Source organism: Gorilla gorilla, chromosome 15, assembly GCF_029281585.2.
Source record: "Gorilla gorilla gorilla isolate KB3781 chromosome 15, NHGRI_mGorGor1-v2.1_pri, whole genome shotgun sequence".
NCBI lineage: Eukaryota > Metazoa > Chordata > Mammalia > Primates > Hominidae > Gorilla > Gorilla gorilla.
The window spans coordinates 36,643,337-36,655,576 of NC_073239.2; positions in this window are offsets into that span (position 1 = coordinate 36,643,337).

Consider the following 12,240-nt stretch of genomic DNA (forward strand, 5'->3'; position numbering starts at 1 on the left):
GCAGGAGGATCATTTGAGCTCAGGAGTTGGAGACCAGCCTGGCCAACATGGCAAAACTTCGTCTCTACTAAAAACACACAAATTAGCCAGGCTTGGAGGCACGCACCACCTGTAATCCCAGTTACTCGAGAGGCTGAGGCACAAGAATTCGCCTGAACCCAGGAGGCAGAGGTTGCAGTGAGCTGAGATTGCACCACTGCACTCCAGCCTTGGCAACAAAGTGAGACTCTGCCTCAACACAACCCCCAAAACAAAAACCAAAACAATAAACAAAACAAAACAAAAAACAAACAGAGGGGACTTCTAGAGGTGAAAGCTGGAATCAGTCTGTTCTGCTGAACTAACTCAGACCTCTGGGCCAACTTTCAGCTAAATTATGTTTCCAAAGCCATTGGAATTTGCCTCTCTGACTGTCTCCTCTCTACACACATGCATGCACACACATAACATGTACACCCTTCCTCCTCAATACTTCAGCAATATAACACTGGCTTTCTTTCAGTTTCTACAAACAGCCAGGTACTTTCAGGACTCAGGTTTTTTGCTCTTGCACTTCAAGTTCACTCTTAATCGCCAGTGCCCCGCACAGTCTGAGGAAGATAATAGGTATTTCTCAAATATTTGTTAAAAAATGATTATCTACACTGTTATAGAGGATATAGATAGACAATACATCGATAGATATTTACCAATTACTTCATTGAACTTCAAAATGAAGGAGAGATGAAATTTGAGGAAATGAAATATATAAGAGAGACTTCAAATTACCCTAGGCTACTAGAGTGTTGTCCTAGCCTTGAGAGGAATTCCATTCAAAGGAAGCCATGGGAAATCGAATGTTCTGGGTGATAGAACATGTCCCATCGCAGAGAGTTTCTTCCTAACTGCTAAAGATAATTATTGTCCCACAGCTTTGGATATAGAATTAGGACAGAGCTAGAGGGAAATTCTAGCTTCAATATTGCAACAAAGTTGTGGAGGGGTTCTAGTGGTCTTTTAACCTCTTTAAGCTTCATTTTCTTTATATGAAATGGGAGTTGGATTATATGATTTTTGATTCTTTTTCATTATGAAATACTATTATTCCAAGTATCCCACATGTATACATGATATGAAGACTTTATGGATCTAGAGGTGATGTTTGTTGCATTTGTCTCTCAGATGAAAATGCCATTTGGGGGCTGGGCTTGGTGGTTCACACCTGTAATCCCAGCTATTTGGGAGGCCGAGGCAGGAGATCACCTGAGGTCGGGAGTTTGAGACCAACCTGGCCAACATGTTGAAACCTCGTCTTTACTAAAACTACAAAAATTAGCCGGGTATGGTCATGTGTGCCAGTAATCTCAGCTACTTGGGAGGCTGAAGCAGGAGAATCACCTGAACCCGGGAGGCAGAGGTTGTGGTGAGCCGTGATCGTGCCACTGCACTCCAGCTTGGGTGACAGAGTGAAACTCTGTCTCAAAAAAAAAAAAAAATGCCAGTTGGGTAGTTTGACATTTATACACGAAGGCAAAAGTTCCAGGCAAGTTCCCTCTCAGGGCAATTTTTCGACTTTGAGAGTCTAACAAAGCTGCCCTAGAAAACAAGAAGGGTGTGAAAATGATTCTCTGTGTGCTGTCACCATTTGATGCTTGACTTAAGTAGATTAATAGGGTGTGACAGAAAAAAGATATTTCTAACAAGAGTGTAATGTTACTCACCTTTTATTACCTAGCTCCTCTGTACAGAGAGCAGCAGCAGTGTTTACCTGGCACAAGGCTAAGCTGGAGCTGTCCAAAGTGGCAGGCAGATTCCCCCGAGTTGGTTACAGAAGCAAGTGTGAATACGGGTTCAGTGGTGTTAAAGCTGTGGATGCTGTACAGGATGCTTGGATTGGGTCAATTAACTTTCCAAACAAGAAAACAACAGCTTCACCCTCATTATATCTCAGAAATGTTGGATTAGACCCACGTTAAGTTAGCCAGCTCCTGGCTATAATACATAATATGAGACAAAAGCATTTCTCTGATGTTTTACTTTTTCCCCAAGGCTAGCTCAAAAAGGCAGTGTGGATTGGAAGCATTATTGTTCTGATCTCAACAGCACACATCCATCTGCTTCACTTGATTTTGACTACATATCATTACACCTATTTACTTTCTGCAAAGTCCTTGAAAATAAGAACAGCTTTTCCTTTTATGAGAAGGGGTAGGCAACTCAGGCATAGTAGAAAAACAGTGGATTTGAGTAAGGAGCCTAGGACTTGAATTACAACCTAGGCTTTACCAATCCTGGAAACTTTGTCCATTGCATCATCTCCTTTCATGGACAAAAGGGGATCACAAACCTGAAGTTTCTCTGAGAGTGTCTGATTGTCCTGGGGAGGAGAGGTAGCCTTTTCTATGTCAGCCATCAAAGAATGAAGGAGCAGAAATAGGGAGAAGATCTCTTGGTGTTTGCTGGAGGATGGAGGCATTATGAACAGAGCCCTCAGGGAGTGAGCTCTGGTCCTGTGCTCGTGAGGATCAATTTACCAGCTAGAGGAACAGTGTCAGGAGACTGTTCTGTGCTGGTTCTTTCCTTCCCCTGGGGCCTCCGTTCTCTGGAGATCCTTGGTGCCTCCTGCCTTTGTTTTCCAGTAGAGAAGAAAATATCTTTTCCAGCCTCCAAATTGTCAGGGATGGTATGAGATATAATCAGTCTTCAAGCTCACTCAGAGCACCTACCAGGTATCCAAGGGAAAGTCTACCAAAGTAACACAGGGTGTTATGGCCGTGATGCAGAAAGCTGTTCACTGGGCCTCTAGTGAGTGGTGTCAGTTATGGGTTTTGGGGACAGAGTTACCTCTGATTTTTTTGAGAAAAAAGAGATGGCTGGATTTGTGATGAGATCTCAGGCATAGAGGGCAGTGTAATGACAGCAGGAATCCATCTCCTCTCAGGACCACCATGATTTTCTTATAGACCTTTTCCTTTCTTGCTTGGGGTTGAGGTCTGTGACTCTCAAGCAGTTGCTTCTCAGGGCACACTTGCCAGGCCCAGGAGAGGCCAGAGCAGGGCACTAGCTCTTCCCCAGCAGTTGCATCTGAAGTTGGGCTCTAAGCCTTTCTCATCCCTGATGTAGGTGCAGGTCTTTCAGCACAACTCATTTGCTGTCCTTCTATCTCCAACTATGGAAGAAGTTTTATCTCAAAGACTTAGTTAATTTTACTTCCTTCTTTCAGCAGCTTTGATTTTTTTCCTCTGTTGACAGCATTAGATCTAAAATTGGCAAATAAAACCCCCTATGATTCAGCTCTAACATATTATTATGTTTTAAAATTTTAACTTTTATTTTAGATTCAGGAAGTACACGTGCAGGTTTGTTACATGGTTATATTGTGTGATGCTGAGGTTTGGGATGTAATTGATCCTGTCACCCAGGTAGTAGGTACCTAGTAGTACCTACTAAGCATAGTACTTAGTAGGTAGCTTTTTAGCCCTTCATCCCTTCCCTCCTCCTCTGGTAGTTTCCAGTGTCTATTGTTGCCATCTTTATGTCCATGTGCACCCTCTGTTTAGCTCTCACTTGTAGGTGAGAACATGTGATATTTAGTTTTCTGTTCCCGTGTTAATCTGCTTAGGATAATGATTTTCAGCTGCACCCATGTTGCTGAACAGGACATGATTTCATTGTTTTTCATGGTTGCATATTATTCCATGGTTTATATGTATCACATTTTCTTTGTACAACCCAGTGCTAATGGACGCCTAGGTTGATTCCATGTCTTTGCTATTGTGACTAGTTCTGTGATGAACATATGAGTGCATGTATGTTTTGGTAGAATGATTTATTTTCCTTTGGTTATATATCCAATAATGAGACTGTTGGGTAGAATGGTAGTTCTAAGTTTTTTGAGAAATCTCCAAACTGCTATCCACAGGGGCTGACCTAATTTACATTTCCACCAGTAGTATATAAGCATTCCCTTTTTCTCTGCAGTCTCACCCATACATACTGTTTTTTGACTTCTTACCCATAGCCATTCTGACTGGTGTGAGAGGATATCTCATTGTGGTTTTAATTTGTATTTCTCTGATCATTAGTGATGTTGAGAGCATTTTTAAAACTATGTTTGTTGGCCACTTGTATATCTTCCTTTTTTTGGGATGGAGTCTCATTCTGTTGCTCAGGCAGGAGTACAGTGGCACGATCTCAGCTCACTGCAACCTCTGCCTCCCAGGTTCAAGCAATTCTCCTGCCCCAGCCTCCCAGGTAGTTGGGATTACAGGCGTGCACTGCCACGCCCAGATAATTTTTGTAATTTTAGTAGAGGCGGGGTTTCACCGTGTTGGCCAGGCTGGTCTTGAACTCCTGACCTCAGATGATGCGCCCACCTTGGCCTCCCAAAGTGCTGGGATTACAGGTGTGAGCCACCACGCCCAGCCTGTCTTCTTTTGAGAAGAGTTTGTTCATGTCTTCTGATCTCTTTTTAATGGTGGTGGTTGTTTTTTCCTTGTTGAATTAAGTTCCTTATAGATTTGGATATGATACCTTTGTTGGATGCATAGTTTATGAATATTTTCTCCCATTCTGTAGGTTGTCTGTTTACTCTGCTGATAGTTACTTTTGCGATGTAGAAGCTCTTTAGTTTAATTAGGTCCCACTTGTCAACTTTTGTTTTTGTTGCAGTTGCTTTTGAGGACTTAGTCATAAATTCTTTCCTAAGGTCCATGAACAGAATACTGTTTCGGAGGGGTTCTTCTAGGATTCTTATAGTTTGAGGTCTTACATTTAAATCTTTGTTCTACTCTTTGAGTTAACTTTTGTATATGGTGAAAGATAGGGTCCAGTTTCAATTTTTTGCACATGGCTAGCTTACTGTTGCAGTATTGAATTGAATAGGGAGTGGTTTCCCCATTGAATAGGAAATCCTTTCCCCATTGCTTACTTTTGTTGACTTTACTGAAGATCAGATGGCTATAGGTATGCGGCTTTATTTCTCAGTTATCTATTCTGTTCAGTTGGCCTATGTGTCTGTTCTCGTATCAGTATCATGATGTTTTGCTTAGTGTAGTTTTATAGTATAGTTTGAAATCCATCAGTATGATGCCACCAGCTTTGTTCTGTTTGCTTAGGATTGCCCTGGTTATTTGAGCTCTTTGGGGTCTATATAAATTTGGAATAGTTTTTTTAATTCTGTGAAAAATGACATTGGTAACTTATTAGGAATAGTGTTGAATCTGTATATCGCTTTGGGCAGCATGGCCATTTTAGTGGAAGGATATTGATTCTTCCACTCCATGATCATGGAATGTTTTTTCCACTTGTTTATCTAAAACTGTCGCAGAGTTAACAGAAGACTCTTTTTTTTTCCCAGAGGTGTAGATTCTCCAGCTATATTTTAATATGTCTTCTCATCTAAGCACTACATTACCTTCTTTCCTGAAAGCAGGAAAGGGAATTTCCATGGGGGCTTCTTAGTCAGCTTTTTGTAGGCTTTCCCGAGGAGAGAGGCAGTTGTCTTTGTAATACCAGCTGGGAGAGTAGGTGTGAAAATATGTTGGGATGGAGATGAGCAAATGTATTCATCGTAGAATTCAGGTACTGTAAGTTGAGCCTGTCCTTTGCTCCTTGAGGATTCATTTACTGCCTGCAGAAGAACAGTGCTAGGAGACAGCTCTCTACTGGGTATTCCCTTACTCACCCCCATTCTTGTCTGGACACCCAGGGTAAGACATCTGTATTGCAGGAGTTTAATTTTGCCTTCTGATAAGTTGATGTCAATTGTGGGTTCTAAGGACAGATCACCCATTCCCACGAGAAAGGGTAGACTGCCTGGGGGAGTAATGCATCTTAGGCAAGGGGGCTGTGGAATTTCAGCGGGTATCACTCTCTCCCCAGGACAACCATGGCCTCCTTAGTGATCTTTCTCTCTCTTCTTTCAATTAGAGCTTCTGGGTCACAACAGTTTCACTGAAGAGCACTGCCTCTCATAGGACACTCACCAGGCCTCAAGGTGCTCTTGGTCAGGGAGCCATAGCAGGGCCATTCTGCAGCAGTGTGCAGAGAAGCTGTAATTGGGGTTTGGACTTCAAGGTTTCTTCATCCCCAACAAAAGAGCAAGTCTTTTAGTACCACTCATCAACTGTCCTTTCCTACTCCTTGAAGGATTTCTTTTTTTTTTTCTTTCTCTTTTCTTTTTTTTTTTTTTTTTTTGAGACAGAGTCTCGCTCTGTCGCCCAGGCTGGAGTGCAGTGGTGCGATCTTGGCTCTCTGCAACCTCCGACTCCTAGGTTCAAGTGGTTCTCCTGCCTCAGTCTCCTGAGTAGCTGAGACCACAGGCATCTGCCACCATGCCTGGCTGATTTTTGTATTTTTAGTGGAGACGGGGTTTCACCATGTTGGTCAGGCTTGTCTCAAATTCCTGGCCTCAAGTGATCCACCCGCCTCAGCCTCCTAAGGTGCTGGGATTACAGGTGTGAGCCACCACACCCAGCCTAGAAATTTTTATCTTAAACATCTCACTTCGTTTAAGCACCTTCAATGTTTCCCAAGGCCACTGAAAAAAACTTCAAAATCCGTATCCTGATTAGTAAGGCTCCTGCAACATAGCACTGCGCTATCTTTCAAGTCTTGCATCTAGAAAAGACACACCAGAAGCACTTAAGGGTGAAGAGCAAGGTATCTGTAATGTGCTCTCCAAAGGTATATATGTAGAGAAAGACAGAGCAACAGAAGGGCAGAAAGGAAAAAATAAAACAATTGTGGTAAAATGTTAACAGTTTGGGATCTGGATAAAGGGAATATGGAAGTTCTTGCAACTTTTCTGTAAATCTGAAATTATTTCAAAATAAAAAATTACAAAAAATTATTAGATTACCTGTACTTATCAAGTATGCTTTTTTTTTTGGTTCTCCAGGTCACATTTGAAAGAACATTCTTTAAACGTTTGCAAAGAGAATTCAATTTTCCTTATGATTTAACTGGGTCCTAGTGAAGATGTCAAGAAGGAAAAATGCAAAATGTGGGCAAAACTGTATGGAATGATTTTAGTTGTAGTGACCTGTAAGTAGGTAGACAGAATTCTGCTTTCTGCTGAAGATATTTTGTGGTTATGCTTGGCTAAGCATACAAATTCCAGAAATTGGTCAGCAGCTAGTTAACATTTACTATGTATATACCAGTTTTCTGGGTTGAGAATTAATATGAGAATTGGAAAAGTGGAGACATTCAAATATCTGTAAAAGATTGTCCTCATATACAAGGCATTTATTTATCATGGGAAAATTAACACTAATATTCCAGAAAAAAATATAAAAAAGATGCCATGAGAAAAACAATGCTTATACACTGCTGGTAGGAGTGAAAATTAGTTCAACCATTGTGCAAGATAGTGTGGTGATTCCACAAAGACCTAAAAACACAAATACCACTCAACACAGTCATTTCATTACTGCGTATATGCCCAAAGGAATACAAATCATTCTATTATGAAGACATGACAATGAGTATGTTGATTATGGCAATATTCACAATAGCAAAGACATAGAATAAATCTAAATGCCCATTAATGATAGATTTGATAAAGAAAATGTGTCACATATACACCATGGAATACTATGCAGCCATAAAAAGAGTGAGATCGTGTCCTTTACAGGGACATGGATGGAGCTAGAGGCCATTATCTTTAGCAAACTAACACAGGAACAGAAAACCAAATACTGCATGATCTCACTTATAAGTGGGAGCTAAATAATGAGAACACATGGACACATGCATGGGAGAGGGAACAACATACACTGGGGCCTGTTGAAGGGTAGAGAGTGTGAGGAGGGAGAGGATCAGGAAAAATAACGAATGGGTACTAGGCTTAATACTTGCGTGATGTACAACAAACCCCCATGACACAAGTTTACATATGTAATAAATCTCCATGTACCCCTGAACTTAAAATAAAAATTTAAAAAGATGCCACAGATAAGATAATTTATAAAATTATTTAACAAATAAGAATTTTGGATCTCTACAGGGCATTTACCTTGAGATAGAAATAGACGTATATTGTAAATATAAAGGTCCTTTCATAACCCGAAACATATTTCATGAGACTCTATCACTGAAGTAAAATGTGAGAGCTTCTCCAGTGATATATTTATAGTTTGTGACATCTCTTGAGAAATATTTTTTGTATTTTCTCAAGTATATATACTTGTATATATCAGATCTCTATCTCAACTATCTATCTAATCATCTATCTATATTTAAATTAGTAGGCTGGATTATCAATTGTTATTTGTATTATATTTTACAGCCTACTCACTTTATTCTAGCAGTTCATTTACACTTGTGAAATGAATCAATTTAAATAGTAACAAAATAGGAAAAATCTGACAACTTTTTAGGGATACAGCTACTCAGGAATATGTGGCAGGAGAAACTGTACAACGTGATTGATAACAATCTTCATTTTGAAATATTGCTAACATGGCTTCATCACAATTCACTCTGTCATGGACAGTGGTCAGCACTTGGCCATCTGCCACCCACTGCACTACCTTATCCTCATGACTGATGAAAATAGAGATCGAATGTTTAAGGAAATTGACCAGCCGAGAGAGACACACCATGAAGTGTCTTTTTTTTTTTCTTTTGAAACTTTCTTTCTAAGTGACACGATGTCGTAGGTTGGGTTCCCTGGAAACAGATCCTGTTATTTGTATGCAGGAGGTTTCTGGTGGAGTTCTCTTGAGAACAATACCTATAAGGGAGTGATGAAAGTAGGATCAGGCAGAAGTTGAATTGTGATGAAGTTGCAACAAAAGTCTCAGCTGTTGCCATGTGGAGCTCTGGAACTGGGATGGCCATTTATACTTCTCACCAAGTGTCAGGCCTTTGTACACCAGCATTGACCAACTGTTGGATTTGAGCTGCCCCTGGGAGGAGGAAAAATCAATGACAAGTCCCTTTGGCTTAGGGCAACTTCTGGCAAGGGATTTAGCTATGATCTAGTCATCAGCATACTATACTTCTGGCAGCTGGGGGAATGCATGCCTCAGGCCTGAAGGAAAGCTCTGGGCAGCACATTATAACATCCACTACACAACACATGGGCCCACTGACAGCCTTGCCCTACGCCGATGCCACATCTCAGAACATGCACTATGTAAATTTTCTTATTATCATTCTCAGTATTTTGTACATCCCTGGACCATATACGTTGATCCTAAGAGCTATGCTTCAGCTGCTTTCAGCAGCTAGCCATCAAAATGCCTTTTCTTTCCGTGGGTCTCACTTAATGGTGGTGTCTGTTCTGTGAAACCATATGATGATGTGTGTGAATCTCGTATCTGACCATTTAGTATAAATGAAGATGATAAATCACAGTATCATAATGATATCCTCCATAAAGACTCTAGTTTTAAACTTCATCAATTACACCTTGCTCAATATGAACTTGAAACCTATCTTCAGTTATTTTTTTTATGGAATGAGTATTAGCCAAAGCTCAGGAACAGTTCTTCCTGCCCTGTCAAAGGACACTGGTTTTCTTAATTATTTATTTCTGGCCTACTATATGAAGTAAAACTATTTGGTATACCTAATCTTATTTTGGAGGGATTTGCATATTGTAAGGTTAAATGCAAAAACAAGATACAGAGAAGACTATGTGATATAATTTGATTTTTGTAAGATAATGAAAAAACCTGATATATGATAATAAATATTTATATAGAATTAGAAGCATGGAGAATAGTATGAAAGAATATACTGGGTTGTTAATGCTGCTTATCTAGCATAGATGGAAGGTGGTAGAGTGAAAAGTAGATTGGGGAAGAAGTGGTGGTGGGGGGAAGTAGTAAGGAAAAAACAGAGGAGTCTAAAAAATCAGCATCTACAGCACTTCCAATTGCACTTGTGAGTATGTGTGTGTGCATGTGTGTATGAAAGCATACATGGAAGAGGTTCACTAAAATCAATGGTGATTACTCAGAGTGGTGGGATTTTAGATGATTTCTAAATATTTTTTATATTATACTGTTTGATAATTATTACAGTGAGTATTATTTATATATTGATAAAAAAGCAAGCTATTTTTTCTTATTGTGAACAAAAAGATCCATTGCATTAAATAAGTCTTTCTTGACTAGAAATAAATGTCACTGTGTCCCTTGGAGTTAAAAAGAAAGCTAAATACTGAATTCATAAAAGAAGGTCAGATACACAAGGCACACTCCAGATAATGTGATTGTCTCAAAGGAAAACAAGTTCTGAGTGTAATATTTTAAATATCAGTATAATATTTGAACTTTAATGTATTTTGAATACTGATTTTCATATTTAAATACCCAAATGACATATTTATTGCCCTCTTTTTCTTTTCATCTATCTATATGTCTCTATTTAATTGTTCATTGAATTGTAAATTGTATTACATCTTTGAGCCATACTTATTTGATTAAGGATGCCCATTAATAAGTCAATAGGTGTGGCTAATTATAAATTATGATGGATAGTAAATGCTGTATGGATACTTATTCCATGTATCCATAGAACACTTTCATTTTGTATATTGTGATATGCTTCTAAATAGACAGTAACCTGAGGATGGCTATATGCAGTTTTCAGAACTTGACCTGTTCCCTCATCCCTTAATACTCCTGGCTTTTATCTGTGCTGTTCTTCTGCTTGCTCCCATAGCAATTTATAATGGCCCTGGTTTGTAGCATATCTTGCTGCATCTGCTACCGGCCTACCACTGGCTTATGGGCCCCACAAGGGAAGGAACTGTGTTTTGTTCACTTATGTGTATGACTCACCCTCTAGCTCAGGGCCTAGAATACTGAATGAGTCTAATTTTTAAAATAAAAAAGTGGCCATGAAGAAGATGATACACAATGATAAAAAATGACCAACTTCAGTTTTTCATGGTTTATTTATTCTCACAAGTCCTCAAGGAAGGAGGACCTTTCCTACTTCTTCCGAACAAAGCCAAAGCATTTGAGTGAGATGACACTAAGAGTGTGTCAATTGCCTTCTTTTTTCATTTTCCATCAATAATCAGCCTCTTACTAGTTTCCTAAAGGATCAAATAGTTACGAAGAAATGTTTCCCTGTTTCTAATTTTATGGTGAGATAGTTTTAACATTTATTTTTTAACGTTAATGTTAGATGTTGTTTAAACACAATACATGCACATAGAACATTTTAAAAATACAAAGGCATGTCAAGGGGAATATTTCCTCTCTCTGTCCCCAGAAACCCAATTCTCCTTACTAACAGCAATCACCGTGACTAGTTTCTTCTTCAAGAAACATATTGTGTATTTATGAACATAAATATATACATATCTGTGCAGTCTTTCTTCTTCATATGAAAGAGAGGCAGATAGAGTGCTCCTCTACCTTGTTTTTTAACAATACAGCATAAGGATGCATTCATATTAAAAGATACATACAGATCCTCATTTTAAAAAGTTACATAGTATTCCACCCTATGATTATACACTAATTTACCTGATCAGTTCTTAGTGGGAATTTAGATAGATCCAGTCTTTTGCTATTAGAAGCAGTAGTCAATATTCTTGTACATGTGCCATTTTTCTTGCGTGAGTATACCAGTAAGATAAGCATCTAGGATTTTGGAGTTGTTGAATCAGAGGAAATGACTTTTAAATTTTGGTAATTATTGCAAGACGTCCTCCATAGATGTTGTACCAATGTATGCTCTACTAGCAAAAACTGCCATTTTTTCCAACTTCATTTTTGATCTTTGTTAATTTTGGGGAAAAACACATATATTTATTACAGTTTTATTTGCTTTTCTCGCCTTATGATAAAACAGTGTCTTTTTACTTGCTTAAAAGCTTTTTACTGTTGCCTTTTTTCAGATATTTGACACTCTTCCTATTGTGCTAATGGTCATGAAGTCTTTGCCTAAGCCAATGTCTAGAAGGGATTTTCTTTTTTTTTTTTTTTTTTCCTTTCCCTTCCAACTAGCTTATAAGCTTTGATTCATCCTTAAAAGGTTTGGGTGAAGATAATTTTCTTTTTTTTTTTAATTATACTTTAAGTTTTAGGGTACATGTGCACATTGTGCAGGTTAGTTACATATGTATACATGTGTCATGCTGGTGTGCTGCACCCACTAACTCGTCATCTAGCATTAGGTATATCTCCCAGTGCTATCCCTCCCACTCCCCCCACCCCACAACAGTCCCCAGAATGTGATATTCCCCTTCCTGTGTCCATATGATCTCATTGTTCAATTCCCACCTATGAG